We start from the raw sequence: 20,250 nt of genomic DNA on the forward strand, positions 1-20,250 counted from the left end.
GAATTCCATGTGCTCTGACAATGTGCTGTAGAAAAACAAGAGCTAGTTCCGCAGAAGTGGGGAGTTTTTTCAAGGGAACGAAATGCCCCATCTTTGTTAGATGATCCACCAAGACTAGTATTACTGTATATCCCTCACAGGGAGGCATTTCAACGATGAAGTCCATTGAAATGGTGTGCCAAGGTCGCGGGGGAATAGGAATGGGCCGTAGGAACCCCGTAGGTCTTGTGTGACTCGCCTTACTTTGTGCACACACGGTGTGGTAAATATTTAATTACCTGTACTATTTTTTATGCGGTAAAGTCTAGTAAGAATAACTCAGTAAAAATAAGAGGCAGAATCCGTGGTATTAGAGGTTCTGAAAGGCTTTATTCCTTACAAGGAATTATGGTTCGAACCATAGGCATCAAATTCCATCACCACGAGGGTTCAGGAAGGGAAGGCAATACATTATTGACAAGTAAAGATATTTATATGAAAAGCATTACATTAAGACAGATGCAGGAGGCGTAACAGCTGATAATACAGATAATAATACACATACGTAATGAAAGAAGGCGTAAACATAGGCGTAAACTAAAAACGTCATTAAACATGATGTCACAAGTGGGTGGATCCATAAGAGAATCCTGCAATGTCAGCAGAAATACCTGGCAGAGATGCGCGCGCAGCCGCATGACGTGTGATTGACGTGCAACTAGAGGGTGAAGGGGACTTGACATTTAGCTTCTACATGTGGAGACAGAAGTCTGGGGGGTCATGTCAACCTAATCCCAAATCATATCTAATATCTTATGTTTAAAGAACTGTATTATCCAAAAGGAAAGGTCTCTCGGACGGAATCTATTCTATACTGACTGTGAGTGCGTGTACAAGCGTCTAAGTGTCTACATGAGATGCGAGGGGGCAGGAATCTTCCATGGTAACAGGGCTATGAATTACTTGCATGAGGACAGTGAGGCCTGGCCCTTTGCTCGGTAGCTGGAAGGATGTTTACCTAAACTACTAGACAGGAATGCATTGGATGAGGAGCGGAGCAGATAATCTTGAAGGTGAAATACAGTTTTTGGCAGGCAACAGGCCGGATCAGGCACCGTTAGCCGCGCAGGGAGTAGGACAAAGTTCATGGATACAGATGCGGGCTCGGACTGGATCTTTCAGAGGCAGAAGGCAGGAAAAGGCTTGATGGCAGAATTCAGGGCCTACTTGCCTGAACTGTAAAACGTGGAAAGTGAACCACATAAAGTCGGTGGCCTTTCATACTTAGGAACGGAATATCCGACTCATTCATGGCGGATCTGGAAGAGGACATGTTGACGGTGGACGCACATGTATTTGCGTCTTCATAACTGGAACTGGAGGGAACATACATGTACTTGTAGCATGTACATGGAGCCGTTGGGGTCTAAGATAGGGGACATAACTGATCATAAAATTCATATTTCCTCATTCCCTCCTTGTCCCCTACGGACCCTCAGGAGATATCGATCTTCATCAATCCATCAATCTGTTCATATAGCACCATTTGTTCTTCTTTCTTCTTCCGGGATCTTGAACGAAAACTTGAAGGCGGGATACACGATGTGGCACACAGACCACAAATCGCTGGCCCACATTGTAGACATAAGCAGCAACTGAATAGTATGAGAAAGCCAATACCTAGGAAGGATAGAATCCTCCATCCCCAGGCTGACAACACGCTCCAGAACCAACCGGACCAAGTCCAGGTGCCTGGACTCTGGTGTATCTGGCTTATAATCTTATGAAGGCGAGTTATGGCTTTATATACTGACGGCGAGTTTTCTGGTATGAAAACACAGCAACTTGATCCGATGACCCTACAAGCTCCGCCCCTATCGGCCAGGATGACGTCAAGGACAAGACGATTTTGAAGAACAACAATCCGCGTCGCGGACTGCTCCTCTGTTAAATTGCCTAAGGCGGAAGTAGTTTCATTCACTACTGCTTCAAGAGTTCTAGTTAATCTACGTATCAGTTTACTATTAGTGACTGTACCTATATAGGGAAAGAGACCTTTATTGAAATCTGTGTATTGCTCCCATGCCGTTTCAGTGTAATCGACAATCGGGAGATCTCTCTGCTGTCTATTGTGTACTAAATGGGTATTTCTGTGATAATCAGGAGGGGCTAGGAAAACAGGTGGCAGAAGGAATGCTATGTAACAGGTACCATCCCAATCTAGAGGTAAACGTATATATGCAGTCTGGCCACATATGAAGTAGGAATGACGAGAAGCTCTGAATGTAGACTTGCCTTGATCACTGAATTTGACTACAGTGGTACATTTACTATGGCCCATGTGTATGGAACCATTCTTACTTACACATAATTCACCTTTAACTGGAAATACTGACATAGCGGGCAAGATTGGTGTAGCTTCGGATTCAACATTCAGAATCATGAGGTTAAGTGTAAAATTACCTAATCCATATACTTCATTTTCTAGATCAGTTCCTGTTCTTTTGGGAAGTCCCTCCTTGTTAGGGTAGCAGACTTTAAGCAAAACTAGGTTCAAGTTTCCCCATACCCAGTTGTCTTGATAAACTACTGAATTTGAATCTAGGGAATTAATCAAACTAAACCATGCTCCACAAGAGCCATTGTGTGTGAACGGATACGGAAAGAGAGGCAAAACTCCCTTATAGTTCTGATAGGGAGGGAGTCGGCCACATATCCAACAATTGGTAGCATTGTTGGTCTGATGGGAATGATGTAACATACTAATGAATGTGTTGTTGCGCAGCGCAAATCTATAGGACAACTCATGCGGAGGTAATTCGCTAAAAGAATGTTCAGCAGTAGCATTGTAAGCACGCTTAGAAATAGGGTAATACATATGTAGCAATACACTAGAAATGATGATCAGAAGACTTAGAAAAAACAAAATTAATAATGTCACTATGCAGTGACTACGAAGCGATTTACAATACGCATGTTTTTTAAGCTGTATCTGTCTATTTCTCTCTCTATTTCGGTCTAGAGGATACATGTCAGAGACAAATTCAACCGATTCACCTTGGGGAGGACTTAAACAATCAAATTGTCTGACTTGCTAGACCTTAGTTTCAGTTTATAGAGTTCATTTTCCGTCCTTTCAACCAAGGGGAGCTTTGAGTCTGTCTGTGAGGGAATACAGGGCTGAGTGTTCACGTCGGACGGTAGTCCATAAAATTTTTTGATATGGCTCGAGTGCAACCACCCTTTACGTCCCTCAATCTTCACGGCTGTCCTTGTGGTCAGCAAGACGAGCTTGGGCGACTGCCACCTGGGCTCCAGCTGGGTCTTCCGGTCGAAATTCCTCACAAGAACCAGGTCGCCTGGAACCACGTCATGGGGCTTCACCTCAGTGTTATCGGGAAAAGCTGCAGCTACCTGTGAACGACAAGATTGTAGTGCAGACATCAAGGAAGCCAGGTAATCTGTCAGCATATTACAGTCAACATCAGTGATTTTACGAGGTATAGGCGTCCCCCACATATTTGGTGGTCTACCGAAGATCACCTCATACGGGGATAGCCCTGTTCGAGAATGTGCTACCATTCTCATGTAAAAGAGCGCAACTGGTAGGGCTACTATCCAATCGACACCTTTTTCTCTACATACTTTGGACAATCTAATTTTCAGAGTTTGATTATGACGTTCCACGAGACCTGCTGCCTCGGGATGTCTGACACAGTGGAATTTCCATTGGTAACCTAACAGAAGTGAAACGTGTTTCATTAGTTCGGATGAGAATGGCTGGCCGTTATCTGAGTATACAACACGTGGTAAACCGTATCGTGGGAAGAATTCTCGAACTAACTGTTTGGCAGTGGTCGGAGCAGTGTAATCTGAAACCGGGTAGGCTTCTGTCCAACGGGAAAGAGCACAGACAACTACGAGAACATATTTGAATCCTCGACATCGTTCCATTTGGATATAATCCATCTGGAGGACTTCAAAAGGGTGATCGGGAGGTTGAAATCCACCCTGCTCTACGGGAATGCTTTTACCTGGATTAAATTGACAACATATCATACAGGTACGTACTTTCTGTTTGGCTGCTGCTCGCAAGTGTTTGTTGAACCAAATGTGTTGAATGCTGTCTAACATAGCTTTTTCTCCTAGGTGCGCTGGACTATGTATTGTGTTAATGATGACTTGAACCATGGAGTCGGGAAGAAACCATATAGATTTTCCCTTCATCATCCATCCTTGATCCGTTTGGATCCCTCCTAATTCAGTCCATTTCTTTATTTCTTCTGGTGTAGCATGTGTCTGTATGTCAATTACATCAAGGGCGGGATCCTTAACTGTCATGCAATGTGTTGGTGTCGGAACTATTGTCTTTGTCGTGTCAGTTGTATGAGTCTGGTTCTGAGCAGTCTGTTTAGCTGTTCTGTCAGCTAGGTCGTTACCCTGGGAAATGATGTCGGTAACTTTTGTGTGGGCTTTGCATTTCATAATCGATATTGCAGTAGGTAGATGAATTGCGTCTAATAAAGCTTGAATGAGGGATCCGTGTTTGATGTGGGTACCGTGAGAAGTTAAATAACCTCTCTCTCGCCACAGTACGCCGAAGTCATGGACGACTCCGAATGCATAACGTGAATCTGTGTATATGTTGACTTTCTTATTTTTTGCTTGAATACAGGCTTGTGTCAGAGCGATGAGCTCTGCTGCTTGAGCTGACAGAGTGTTAATACAATTTGTTTCGATCACTTCAGTGTCTGTTGTGACTGCGTAAGCGGCCACTAACTCTCCTGTACTTGTTCTCATACATGAACCATCTACATACAATGTCAAGTCCGGATCTGATAAAGGGATATCTGTCAAGTCTTGTCTGGGTTTCGTTGTGATAGTAATGACTTCAATACAATCATGTGCTAATGGATCTGTTCCGTTTACTGGCAAAAGTGTAGCAGGATTTAATGTATTACAACGTCTGATTTCTATGTGTGGCTGAAACAATGTTAATTCATAACCGGTGAGTCTTGCTATAGTCAAGTGTTGTGTTTGTGTGCGGTTCAAGAGAACCTCTACTGCGTGTGGTACTTGTACTGTCAATTGATGTCCTAACACTATGGCATCGCTTTGTCTGATTGCTAAAGCTGTTGCTGCCACTGATTTCAGGCACGCAGGAAGAGCCTGAGCTACGGGATCCAATGTACTAGAAAAATAAGCACATGGTTTGTGTGATCCTGCTTGTTCCTGAGTGAGTACTGACAAGGCAGTACCTTCGCGTTCGGTAACAAATAGTGTAAAAGGCTTACTGTAACATGGTGTTGCTAAAACAGGTGCTTGACATAAAGCTTTCTTTAAGCTTTCAAAGGTTTGCGTATGTTCTTGAGTCCAAGGGAGGACAGTCGATGTGGCTGCCTCCTGTGTTGTCAACTGAATGAGTGGTTTTGCTAGAAATGCATATTGAGGGATCCACTGCCTACAGTATGAAGTGAGACCTATAAAAGCCCGCACCTCCTTTTGTGTCTTAGGTGGTGGCATGTTAGCAATTAACTGGATGCGATCAGGTGTAAGCTGTCTTCCCTCCTTGGACAGCAAGTGCCCAAGGTAAACAACTTGCTGGACACAGAATTGCAGCTTAGAAGGGGACACCTTGTGCCCCTTGTCGGCCAGAAATTGTAAAACCGTCAGTGACGCTTCTTCACATTTACGTTCGCTTCGGGCGGTGATCAGCAGATCATCGACATATTGAAGCAGGGCAGTGTTAACTGGCATGTGGATACTGTCAAGTTCTCGTTTCAGTGCTTGGCTATAGATGCTGGGGCTTTCTGTGAATCCTTGAGGAGCGCGTGTGAATTTAAAACTTCGTCCATTTAAACTGAATCCGAACAAATATTGACTTTCCGGATCTATTGGGACGCTAAAGAAGGCATTCTTGAAATCGATTACAGTAAAGAACGTTGCTTCTGAATCAATAGCTGTTAGTAATGAAGAGATATCTGGGACCACAGGGTATTGTGGTACAATACATTTATTTAATTCGCGCAGATCAATAACTAATCGATATACTGGTGGTGCTTTTGGATCCGTTCTTTTAAGAATCGGAATTATCGGGGAATTACATACATTGGAGTCGGTTTCCACAACCACTCCTTGTGCAATGAGCTCGTCAATGATTTGCAGTAAAGCCACAACAGCATCTGGTGGTAACTTGTATTGTCGCATTCGTGGTAGTACCACTCCTGTTTTTAGTGTGACTTGATATGGTGTAATGTTCATGCAACCAACATCAGTGGGGCCTTGTGCCCATAAATGTGTAGGTAAATTCTGCAGCCGGTGATCCATGTCTCTGGACACGTAGTGACCTTTGAAGTCACGTAAAAATAATCGTACTCCTTCCGGAGAACAACATATTATAGCTCCTAGAGCTTTCAATGTTTTTATACCTAACAAGTTTTCTGGACATGATTTAGTAAGCAATAAATCTGTAGTTCGTGTCAATGGACCAACCGTAAGTGGAAGGGGTTGCGATACTTCATTAATGATAGGCTTTCCTGAGAATCCAAGGGAAATATTCTGTGAGCCTGAGAGGGGTGCCCCTGGAACTTCACTGCGTCGTATAGTTGTTCTGCTTGCCCCTGTATCAAGTAAAAACTTTCTGTCTTCCCCTAATAGTTCACTATGTACATAAGGTCCCTCTTGATCTACAGGAACCTCGATAAGGGGTAAGCCAACTTCCCTCTCTAGGCTATTTCATGTATATCGCTGATAATCGGGATAATCAGTTTGTGCATACTGGTACATCTGTTGTGTCGTTGCTTGTGTTGCAGCAATAGGCTGCGCTTGTGGTGTTGCTACGGTCTGTTGCGGAGCTGCCTGTTGCGGAGCTGGCCTAGATTGTGCATGCTGAGGTATTTGTGGTTGGTTCTGATCCTGTCTAGGTGGACGTGGTCTTTCCTGGGTTTTACCCGTGGCGATATTATGTTTCAGAACTGCACAATCGTGTATATAATGGCCTTGTTGTTTACAATAGTTGCATGTCCCTTTCGCCGGACCTGCGGAATCACCCTTTTTATGACCATCAGCTGGAACTGACTGGGCAACAAGCATTTTCATTTTCGTATCTTTCATACGTCTTTGTTCATGCTCTTGTTCTTCTCTAATTCTATTGTGGTGATATTGTAACATCTGTAACATCTGTGACGGGGTGTTACCTTGCCAGGTACTCTCGAATTTCAATACTCTATTCTTAACTTGCGGTAGGGAATTTTCAACTAATTTTGTCACAAACAGATGTGGATATGACTCGCTACTTGCTTTTATGCCACTGTTAATACCAAAACATTTTTCAAATCGGGAATAGAAATCACTAGTGTCTTCATCTTGCTTTTGTTTACAGGCTGAGATTGCACCCCAGTCCTCCTTTTTCGTAGTTAATAAACGTGGCAGTACCTGCACTAGTAATCCTGGTAGTGCTGTAGTCTTTTCCCCAAGCCCTGATCCTGCAGCTCGGGCCTTTTCTTCGTTTTCTAATGCTGTCCAATCTATCTTTTGGTCTCCCACCTCCCATTCCTTTTCTTTGAGTTTCTCGTAAATACCGGCAGGCATTAATACTTTTAATATTTTCATAATGTCGGGGTAGGTATACTCTCCCATGAGTAACATGTCTTTTATCTCACGGTGGAAACCTGCTGGATCCTTGTCATGGCTGGGTACTACTTTCTTCATTTCTAATAATTCAATTTTAGTTATAGGCGTGTACACAAACACGCGTTTAAAGGTATTATCTTCACCTCTGATTGGGTGTACTTCGCGTAAGGGATTCTGTCTATCTATGTGATACATTTTTCTTCCCATAGTGGGAACTGGAACATGTTCTGGGCATACGAAAACTATATACTGGTTTCGAAATTCTAGAATTTCTTTAATTAAATCAGTACCTGACCCTCTCCATTTATTCGTGAGTAATTCTGTCAATATGTCAGATAGGGGTCCAGGATCGGAGTGTTGGCTTTTATATAATATAAGGAGGTGTTGAATCATGTATATACCAGCTAATCGTTGTTCGTCTGGGGCAAGGTTCAAAAACGTGTGTGCTAGTGCATCATCACTGTATTTGCCGGGACTGTCAGCCCATTGTACTGCTGACCTGGCTAATTCTTGTTCATCCATGGAATCGAGCATATGGTACCCCCTCCGGTCTCGGAGTAATTTATCAGCAGCTTGGAATAGGTGTTCAGGAGACCTTGTATTTAACATAGGGGCTTGAAAATTTCTGTTACATTCTGGACGTATCGGACGTATTGGATCATTAAAGCATCTGGTATTATTAAAAGATCTTCCTTTACCTACATAAGCCATTGTCTCTAAGTGTCCTGTGGGAATTTCTGATTCTTCGTCCTCCTCTCCCTCTGATTCATGTTGATCTGTCTCTAATCTTTCTTTATGTATTCGTTCTACTTCTTTGCGGATCTTTCGGCACATAACTACTATACATGTCTGTCTATCATGTTTCCCTTCTGATATATTCTGACCCCATTTGGTAAGTACTTGCATTTCCTTCTGCTCTACCTCAGGCCTGTCTTGGTTTCTGATCACACAGTTTATGAAGAAACGTAACAGTTGTCTCTGTACATCCACTTTCTGGTATTCCATGGCTTCGTCAATACTTTCAGGGCCTCGCCCTGATTGGACAAAGTGATATATATTATCTAAATGTGCCATCATTCCTGGTAGCGTCGCTAAATACCTTGAAGCTCGTCGTATACGTAGTGATGACAGCAGCATACCGTCCCGTCTACCGGGCACAGGATCATATCTACAATCCACTAGATGCTCTTTAAACATGTCGGAAGTTGCTAGTTGGGGTGTACGTTCGTATGCTAAATCTCTAAGGGATAATTTATTTCCTCGGGGTGGCGTGGCAAACATTTCTGTCGTACCTCCTGTCGCCCCGTCTGAGGTGCTAGGTACAAAAGGATTTGTTGGATGTAAGATAGAAACTGTAGATGTAGGAAAAGCGGTAGAAACAGATGGACCTGTGGGAATGTGCGTAGGAGTTTGTTGTTGCGGGGATACAGACGGATGATCTTGGCGTTGAGCACCATCGGTGGGCGGTGTGTGTGGCGGAACATTAGTATATTCAGGAGCTACATCATCTAAATAGGAAGAAAGGAAAACATCTTTTGCTGTTTTGGGATGTGCTTTTATCGGGAGTAATGGAGGTGTCAAGTCTTTCGGTACTTCCGGGGTGGCCTGAGGTAACCCTTCGGCCAGAAGAGGATACATACCATTCATAAGAGTGTTTCGTTGTCTGTCTACTTGTTCTGCTTTTACTCGGGTACCTTCCTCAATTAATATATTTTCTCGGGCTTTATTCAAATTCTCCCTACTTTTCTCTTCCTGTCTGAGCGCTTTTTCTGTACGTCCATATGATTCTTTACGCCATAATTCAATGGCATCTTTCTGTGACTGTCTGGCTTTCTTTTTCCATAATTCTTCTTCTACTCTCATGATGCAATCTGCATCCCAGGTCCCAGCTGCGGGCCACCTCTGACTTTCTGGTAAATCCTTGGTGTAGTCCACCCATAAATCAAGAAATAATACGGCATCTAGGCCATGCTTATGATACCTAAAGTACCCTGGAGTGTCCCTAGGTGGAATGGGAACAGCTTCTTCGAGTACCCCTTTTCTGGTTTTGATCTGTCTTAATTTTGAAAAGAGCGGCATTTTTAGACCTTATTACTTAATCTTGAACACACTTAATACAATAAACACAATAATGAACAATCATTCACACCACAATATGTAGAACGTATTGAAACATTTAACATTTAACAGTTAACGAACGATGATAACTAATAGAAAGCTAGTTACTGACATAATACTAACACTAGATAATACTGAATTATATGCAAAACATACTAGATATACTGCTAAACAGTACAGATACACTGCTGAAACAGTGCAGACCGGATTTGGGTACCCAAACCCGTCTTGACCGGCACAACCTAATGTGCACGTCTAAATGCCTCCCCGGCAACGGTACTCACCGGGTAGCACGGAACGGAAGGCCTCGGAACTGAACTGGACTGGACCGGACTGGATTCGACTCGACTCGGAACTTCGGAACCTGGTGGGCCTCTGTATACCTCGGATCTTGCTCTCTCAGCTAGGCTCTGGTCGGGATACTTCGCACTTCTCACCGCCTCGTCTGGGTGTTGATCGCAGCCTCAGTCACCCCCGCTTGGCCGGAGGGAGATACAGGAAATCCTGCGGGTACGCGTAGTTGTCCGTCCAGCTGTGGCAGGAGACCGGGCCTGCAACGCAACTCCGGCGCGTGAGATGGGAAAGTGTCCCTGTTCGGGCGCCAATTTATGTGGTAAATATTTAATTACCTGTACTATTTTTTATGCGGTAAAGTCTAGTAAGAATAACTCAGTAAAAATAAGAGGCAGAATCCGTGGTATTAGAGGTTCTGAAAGGCTTTATTCCTTACAAGGAATTATGGTTCGAACCATAGGCATCAAATTCCATCACCACGAGGGTTCAGGAAGGGAAGGCAATACATTATTGACAAGTAAAGATATTTATATGCAAAGCATTACATTAAGACAGATGCAGGAGGCGTAACAGCTGATAATACAGATAATAATACACATACGTAATGAAAGAAGGCGTAAACATAGGCGTAAACTAAAAACGTCATTAAACATGATGTCACAAGTGGGTGGATCCATAAGAGAATCCTGCAATGTCAGCAGAAATACCTGGCAGAGATGCGCGCGCAGCCGCATGACGTGTGATTGACGTGCAACTAGAGGGTGAAGGGGACTTGACATTTAGCTTCTACATGTGGAGACAGAAGTCTGGGGGGTCATGTCAACCTAATCCCAAATCATATCTAATATCTTATGTTTAAAGAACTGTATTATCCAAAAGGAAAGGTCTCTCGGACGGAATCTATTCTATACTGACTGTGAGTGCGTGTACAAGCGTCTAAGTGTCTACATGAGATGCGAGGGGGCAGGAATCTTCCATGGTAACAGGGCTATGAATTACTTGCATGAGGACAGTGAGGCCTGGCCCTTTGCTCGGTAGCTGGAAGGATGTTTACCTAAACTACTAGACAGGTGTCACACTCCTTCCTCTCCGTGCCTCGCCTGACTCACCAGACGCTAAGACGAGAGCGCTGATGGAGTGGTTAGCCGGATGGTGGAAACGGAACGAGAACCAAACGGGAATTAGGACTACAATTCCCATGATCCCTGCACTTCCGCCACCAAGTCCGATCACATGATCCATGCACTTCCGCCACCAAGTCCGATCACATGGGACGAAACCGGAAGAGGTAAACCTTGAAAACGCCGTTTCGGCGTTTCACTCGTTGCTGATTATTCTCCCGTTGCAGCCGAGATCCACGACGTCTGCAGTTCGCCCGTGTAGGGTAAGGGTGCACATGCACCATCTGGGTTATTGAGAGCCGCTGCTCTCGATATTGTTCTTACAAAGGCTTCGTACTCTTGCATAGACTTCCTTGTGAGGCGAGAGAGACCTTATCTTGCTACTCCTTGCTGAGTGATTACTTGGTCACCTAACTACTTTATGTTCATGTGTGTTATTGTCTCGCATTCCTTGTGCACAGTTCCTGGGTGATTTAGGTGATTAGTGGAACCTGTTTATATTCACCCTGAAAACATTATCCAACGGTTGACAGTACATTAAAAGCCACGGAGTTGAAAGAAGCATTTTAACTCCGGATTATTGTTTATTAACAGGGGGACATGAGGCGGCAGTCTGCTCATCCCCTGTGAAGTGAAGCAAGTCAACCTTTGTGGTGTGTATGATAAGGAGCACAAATAGAGTGTTGCGGGTTGCTGGGTCACAGAGTGTGAGGAGGTGTTTTCATGTTGCCTTCCTTTTCTTTCTAGAATTCTCTAGACCATTCAGAACAGGGTATTGCGTGATTGGGATCCAGGATGAGTGCACCTGGAGAAAACGTTGTTTAAGTTTGTTTGCAGGTACGCAGTCTTCCTCTAGAGTGAGTTGAACAAGCATATTAAAGAACAGACTAATGTGTTTAGTGTCTTTCACTTTCAGATCTCCCTCCCAGCTGTTCCCATCCTTTCCTTCCCCCGCTTGACCATCCCACTCTCCTGTGCTTTAATAGCAGTCAGGGTTGGGGCTGTCGAGAGGTGGACCCCTTTTTGCATCGTTCCGCTCCCGAGGAATCTTCGAGTCAACAGAATAATCAGCCCACGTATTGACTTCCTCCTGGGCGGGTCGATGCAAAACATGGCCACATTAGATGAAGTTGTAGGGGCGTTAGCCTTAGTACAGCAAGAACTAGCCACTTCTCGAGCCGAAACAGCAGCCTTAAGACAGAAGGTTGAAGGAATGCAACGCAACCCCTTTGATGCAGGTATGGGGCGGTTTCCTTCAGCCTCAGCCGCCGCACCGTTCAGTGTAGAACTGCCTACGCCTATTCCCCTTGCAGCTCCTGAAAGGTTTTCAGGAGATGCCCATAAGGTGCAAGTATTTATCACACAAATCCTGCTACACTTTTCGTGTAAACCCAAGGCCTTTCCTTCCAATCAATCTAGAGTAGCCTTCACCATTTCCTATTTGAACGGTGATGCCGCACAGTGGGCTGTTCCCTTGGTGCGGCGCGATGATCCACTTTTGTATGACTGGGATGCATTTCGAGAAGAATTTGAACGGGTGTTTGACCGCAGGGCTGCCACCTTTACAGCTGAACGTGAACTGCTAGAATTAAGACAGGGGAATAAAGAACTAGTTGTGTATATCAACGCCTTTCAACGATTAATTGCAGAGACAGAGTGGCCCGAGAATAATCAACGCGCGTTGTTTTATCAGGGTCTAAAGGATGAATTAAAGGACGCCTTGGCTACGATAGATCCACAACCCACCTCTTGCAAGGCTCTTATTGAACTAACCCAGAGGTTAGACCACAGATTGGCAGATCGTAGGGTGGATAAAAGGAGAGGAGAGAAAACCTCATTTCGGTTTGACCGAGCTAGACCAGCTCCTGGCGGATATAACACTACTTCGGAACCTATGGAAATAGGTTCAGTTCGAGCCTCTCTTACCACAGAAGAAAAGGAGCAGAGACGCAAGAATGGGCTGTGCTTATATTGCGGAAAGAAAGGGCATTATGTGAGGGAGTGTCTGGCTAAACCTCCAGGAAGGGATAGAGAGGTCTTATCCCGTAGGAGTGGAGACAATCTAAAGACGGAAAACTTCAAGGCTCAAGAAGACAAGAAGGGAGGTTCTTGGGCATAATGGAGATCCCTTCCGTACAGAACGTTGAAGACAGTTCGACATCCCATTTACATGTGTCATTACATCTCCACATGGGAGAACAGACAACCCCTCTCAAGGCCATGGTAGATTCGGGGGCAACTGGTCTTTTTATAGACAAGGACTTAGCTCACGCTTTGAAATTACAACTAATACCTAAGACAGAACCCGAAATTGTGTTGACAGTAGATGGGCGACAACTGGTCTCTGGTCCCATTCGATATTGTACGGAAAACCTAGAGATATCTTGGGAAGAACAACATTGGGAAACGCTTTGTTTTAATGTGATAAAGGCACCCCAGTACGGTATCATATTGGGTCTTCCCTGGCTCCGGAAACATAATCCGATAATCGATTGGGAGAAAGAGACAATTGAATTTAATTCACCCTACTGCATAGAACACTGTAGTTCTAATCGACAGAGCACAATGAACGGGTCCTCTCGAACGCACATGATAGCCACTGCTGAGGAGAAAAACGTTCGTTTACCTTCACCCTACCACGACCTCCGGGACGTGTTTGACGAAGACCAAGCCAATATTTTACCACCGCATCGTAGTTACGACTGCCAAATTGATCTGGTTCCCGGGGCTGTGGTGCCATGTGGAAGAATCTATGCGCTCACCGAACCAGAAAATGAGCATTTACGACACTATCTAGACACATATTTAGATAACGGGTTTATAAGACCATCCAAATCACCCGCTGCATCTCCCCTCTTTTTTATTCCTAAGGCCAATCGAGAACTCAGGGCCTGTGTGGATTTTAGGGCGTTGAATAACATCACCATCAAGAATCGCTACCCTCTGCCCCTCATTCCGGTGTTGTTAGACCAAGTACGCCGAGCGGTAATATATACCCGCCTGGATTTGAAAGGCGCTTACCATTTGGTAAGAATGCGTGCTGGGGACGAGTGGAAGACGGCCTTCCGCACAAGATATGGCTTATTTGAGTACTGTGTGATGCCATACGGCCTATGCAACGCCCCAGCCGCTTTTCAGTTCTTCTTGACCGACGTCTTGCGTGAGTTCCTTGATGTTACAGTCATTATTTATATTGACGACATCTTAATATACTCTGAGAAAGAAGAAACCCCCGTAGAAGACGTTCGAGCGGTTCTGCTCACGCTACGAAAACATCGCTTATTTTGTAAAATAAGCAAATGTGAATTCCACGTGAGGAAAGTGGAATTCCTAGGAATCATTCTGTCGGCTGAAGGACAAGAGATGGCAGCACGGAAAATCCAAGCTGTGTTAGATTGGCTACCCCCAAAAGGAGTAAAAGAACTGCAGTGTTTTCTGGGGTTTGCCAATTTTTACAGACGTTTTATCCAGCAATTCTCGCAAGTGGCGGCGCCTCTGACCAGACTACTGAAGAAGAACGTTCCTTATGTGTGGACCGAGGAAACCCAGAAGGCATTCACAGTGTTAAAAACCGCCTTCACCACTGCACCTATTCTTGCCCACCCTGACAGCGACATACCCTACGTAGTGGAGGCAGATGCTTCGGATGTGGCCATTGGAGCCATTCTATCACAACGAAACAAAATGAACGGGCAATTACATCCGGTGGCCTATATGTCCCGAAAATTAAACACGGCGGAAACCCACTACACCATAGCAGAAAAAGAACTCCTTGCTATCAAAGACGCCTTTACAGAATGGAGACATCATCTAATGGGAGCAAGACATACCGTAACGGTATATACAGACCATCGTAACCTGCAATTTATGAAGTCGGCTCGGTTACTCACTCCGCGTCAACTACGATGGATGTTGTTCTTTGCGGAGTTCGACTTTGTAGTGACCTATAGACCAGGGGTGGAGAATAGGAAGGCAGACGCCTTATCTCGTCGTGACAATTCCCTTGCTGAGAACAAGCAGGGGCCACAGGCCATCATTCCTTCCACAAAAATTGTGGGTGTCATACAAACAGAAGACTTCCTAAACCAAGTAAAACAGGCCATTAAAAAGCCCTCTTGGAAAACCTGGATGAAAGACAATACAGACTGGCACTTAAAAGACGGTCTTCCCATGCGCCAGCATCAACTGTTAATACCTGTCTCTGCACTAAGAAAAACTGTCTTCGCTTGGTGCCATGAAGACCCATGCGCAGGACATACAGGCTTGGAAAAAACGATAGAAAAAATTCAGCGCCACTTTTGGTGGCCCAAGATTAAACAAGACATCACAAAAAGAATCCAAGAATGCGTAGTGTGCTGTCAGGCCAAGGCGGACCACAGAAAACCTCAAGGATTGCTACAGCCATTACCCTCTCCAGAAGAACCTTGGGAATACATATCAATGGACTTTATAGTCAGTTTACCAAAGGATAAAGGCTGTACCACCATTTTAGTGGTTGTGGATAACCTAACTAAGTTGGGTCATTTCATAGCGTGCGCTGACTTGCCCTCCTCATCCCAACTGGCAACCTTGCTACTCACTAATATCGTACGTCTTCATGGGATACCCAAGGTCATTATTACGGATAGGGGTCCTCAATTTACCAGCAAATTTTGGAAAACCTGGTGCTCGACCCTTCACATAGCAAACAACACCTCCACGGCCTTCCACCCACAGACAGACGGTCAAACTGAACGTCTAAACCAATCCTTAAAGAAGTACTTACGCTGCTACGTGGATCAAACAACGGACGAATGGGTGGACCTTCTGTGGTTAGCTGAAGTGGCCTACAACGATGCTCAGCATAGTTCCAACAAAATGACACCCTTTTTCTGTACCTATGGATTTCATCCACGCTTTCTTCCCATAGGGAAACCTCAGTATAATGAGAAAATACCGAGTGTTCAAGAAAGAGTAACAGAAATGCAAAAAACTCTGAAAACCGCCAGAAGTAATCTACAAAAAACCAAGGAACAATACAAAAAACAAGCCGACAAGCATCGTAGACCAGGTCCCACCTATAAGAAGGGTGACTATGTGTGGTTATCCACAAGGAATTTCAGGTTTCGCAAATACAGTGTATTCAATCCACGATACGTGGGTCCGTATCGCATAGTGAAAAAGATTAATCCAGTGGCGTTCAAACTCGCCTTACCCACACACATGCGGATCCATCCGGTTTTCCACGTTTCCCTTCTAAAACCCTCGGCCAAACCACCTCGACAACCAACGTCTCCGGCAATAATAGATGGACAACCGGAGTACGAGGTAAAGAGGATACTAGACTCCAAGTGGAGACGCAAATCCCTGTGGTACCTTTTGGCTTGGAAGAATTATGGACCTGAAGAAAACTCCTGGGAGCCAGCAAATAACGTGCATGCCCCTCGTTTGATACATCTATTTCATAAAAAGAACCCTGGTAAACCTGGCCCTCAAAGAGGGCCCCCAAAGAAAGGATGTGCTGTCACACTCCTTCCTCTCCGTGCCTCGCCTGACTCACCAGACGCTAAGACGAGAGCGCTGATGGAGTGGTTAGCCGGATGGTGGAAACGGAACGAGAACCAAACGGGAATTAGGACTACAATTCCCATGATCCCTGCACTTCCGCCACCAAGTCCGATCACATGATCCATGCACTTCCGCCACCAAGTCCGATCACATGGGACGAAACCGGAAGAGGTAAACCTTGAAAACGCCGTTTCGGCGTTTCACTCGTTGCTGATTATTCTCCCGTTGCAGCCGAGATCCACGACGTCTGCAGTTCGCCCGTGTAGGGTAAGGGTGCACATGCACCATCTGGGTTATTGAGAGCCGCTGCTCTCGATATTGTTCTTACAAAGGCTTCGTACTCTTGCATAGACTTCCTTGTGAGGCGAGAGAGACCTTATCTTGCTACTCCTTGCTGAGTGATTACTTGGTCACCTAACTACTTTATGTTCATGTGTGTTATTGTCTCGCATTCCTTGTGCACAGTTCCTGGGTGATTTAGGTGATTAGTGGAACCTGTTTATATTCACCCTGAAAACATTATCCAACGGTTGACAGTACATTAAAAGCCACGGAGTTGAAAGAAGCATTTTAACTCCGGATTATTGTTTATTAACAGGGGGACATGAGGCGGCAGTCTGCTCATCCCCTGTGAAGTGAAGCAAGTCAACCTTTGTGGTGTGTATGATAAGGAGCACAAATAGAGTGTTGCGGGTTGCTGGGTCACAGAGTGTGAGGAGGTGTTTTCATGTTGCCTTCCTTTTCTTTCTAGAATTCTCTAGACCATTCAGAACAGGGTATTGCGTGATTGGGATCCAGGATGAGTGCACCTGGAGAAAACGTTGTTTAAGTTTGTTTGCAGGTACGCAGTCTTCCTCTAGAGTGAGTTGAACAAGCATATTAAAGAACAGACTAATGTGTTTAGTGTCTTTCACTTTCAGATCTCCCTCCCAGCTGTTCCCATCCTTTCCTTCCCCCGCTTGACCATCCCACTCTCCTGTGCTTTAATAGCAGTCAGGGTTGGGGCTGTCGAGAGGTGGACCCCTTTTTGCATCGTTCCGCTCCCGAGGAATCTTCGAGTCAACAACAGGAATGCATTGGATGAGGAGCGGAGCAGATAATCTTGAAGGTGAAATACAGTTTTTGGCAGGCAACAGGCCGGATCAGGCACCGTTAGCCGCGCAGGGAGTAGGACAAAGTTCATGGATACAGATGCGGGCTCGGACTGGATCTTTCAGAGGCAGAAGGCAGGAAAAGGCTTGATGGCAGAATTCAGGGCCTACTTGCCTGAACTGTAAAACGTGGAAAGTGAACCACATAAAGTCGGTGGCCTTTCATACTTAGGAACGGAATATCCGACTCATTCATGGCGGATCTGGAAGAGGACATGTTGACGGTGGACGCACATGTATTTGCGTCTTCATAACTGGAACTGGAGGGAACATACATGTACTTGTAGCATGTACATGGAGCCGTTGGGGTCTAAGATAGGGGACATAACTGATCATAAAATTCATATTTCCTCAACGGAACAGGTGCTCACATACTCGTGAGTGTCTTTTCTCAGCGTATCCCACCAGTAGGATCTCTCTAAACAGGAGATGGTTTTGTAAATACCCAAATGACCCCCTAAAGGAGTATCGTGCGCCCACGCAAGCACTTGGTTTCTCAATAGAGGATCTGGAATGTACAATGCTTGGGCATGATACAGGAGACTGTCTTTCTCTGTTCTTTTTTCTGGGCATTCAGCTATCCATTCCGGAGCATCAATATCTGCCACCGCTACTCTCAGGTCCTCTAGGAAATCTTGCGAGATTGTTTGAGCGATGCTTTTGACGGGATCCTTCTTTTCTGGGAGGATAAAAGGAGGTTCTTTCTCATCCGCTTCCACGTTCTCCTCAGTGTCCTCCACTCTAGACAGCGCGTCTGCCTTCCCATGCTGAGGTCCAGGGCAGTACTTAATCACGAAATCATACTCAGCAAAAAAAAGTGTCCATCGCAACTGTCGGGGCGTCAGAGCCTTCGCCGTTTTCAGGAAGAGGAGATTGCGATGGTCTGTGAAGATTTCGACAGTGTGTCGGGCGCCCAAAAGGTAATGTCTCCATTCCTCACAAGCCCTTTTTATCGCCAACAACTCCTTATCAGTGACGGAATAATTGACCTCACAGGGGGATAGCTTTTTGGAATAATACGCCACTGGATGGAGTTGTCCTGTTGCGGGATGGCGTTGAGAGAGAACCCCTCCAACGGCATATTGTGAGGCATCCGTCTCAACGATAAACGGGAGTTGTGTATCCGGGTGCCGTAAGATGGGAGCTTGTGTGAACCTGTCTTTTAGGGCCTGGAATGCTTGTTCTGCTTCGGTTCCCCATCGAAAAGGTGTGTTCTTTCTCAGCAAGGTGGAAAGAGGGGTGATTAGTCTGGAAAAGTCCTTAATGAATCGACGGTAATAATTTGCGAATCCAAGGAATCTTTGTACTGTCTTGACGTTGTGGGGTGCCTTCCATTCCGTGATTGCTTGAACCTTTCCCTGCTCCATCTGAAACCCACGGGAGTTAATTATGTACCCCAGAAAAGCCACCTCTTCTGCGTGAAACAAACATTTCTCCAATTTGGCATATAAGGAATGCTGTTGCAACCTGTCCAATACCGCTGTCACGTGCTGCACATGGTCCTCTAGCGTGGCGGAATATACCAGGATATCATCGATATATACCACGCAAAAAGTCTCCAGGAACCCTCGAAGCACCTCGTCCATAAAATATTGGAAGGCTGCCTGGGCGTTACATAGTCCAAACGGCATCACCATGTACTCATATAAACCGAACTTGGTTCGGAAGGCGGTTTTCCACTCATCCCCCTGTTTGACACGGACCAGGTGGTAAGCTCCTCTTAAATCGAGTTTTGTGAACCATCTTGCTCCCTTGAGTTGGTCCAAGAGCACGGGTATTAAGGGCAGGGGGTAGCGGTTTTTTATGGTGACTCGGTTTATGGCACGGAAGTCTATGCAGGGCCGGAGCTCATCACAATCCTTCTTAGGTATAAAAAAAAGAGGGGAGGAAGCAGGTGAAGATGAGTGCCTGATGAATCCGGAGGCCAGGTTGTCCGCCAGATATTTTTGTAGGTACTTTGTTTCCGGCTCTGTGAGGGCGTACACCCTACTACATGGTATTGCGGCTCCAGGAACCAGGTCAATGCGACAATCATAGGTGCGATGCGGAGGGAGGCGTGTGGCTTTCTGTTTGTCGAACACTTGCAGGTACGGGTGATAGACTTCAGGTAAGGTAAGGGAACAACAGAACTTTATTTCTTCACACCCGGAGGCCAGTAGGCTTGCTTGTGTCTTTTCTTCCCCTATCGGTGATAGGGGTTGGTGGTTGCAATGTTCTAAGCAGTACGTGGAAGTCAAGGAAACGGTACGTGCCGCCCAATGTATGACGGGATCGTGCAAGGTTAACCAAGGCATACCCAATATAAGCCGGAAGTGCGGGGCATCAATGAGGTCAAACCGTATGTATTCGTAGTGGTCACTCCCCATTTTCATGAGCAGAGGAGAGGTGTGACTTATGACTGGCCCCGA

The sequence above is a fragment of the Triturus cristatus genome, chromosome 3_1 (assembly GCF_964204655.1).
Source record: "Triturus cristatus chromosome 3_1, aTriCri1.1, whole genome shotgun sequence".
Taxonomy (NCBI): Eukaryota; Metazoa; Chordata; class Amphibia; order Caudata; family Salamandridae; genus Triturus; species Triturus cristatus.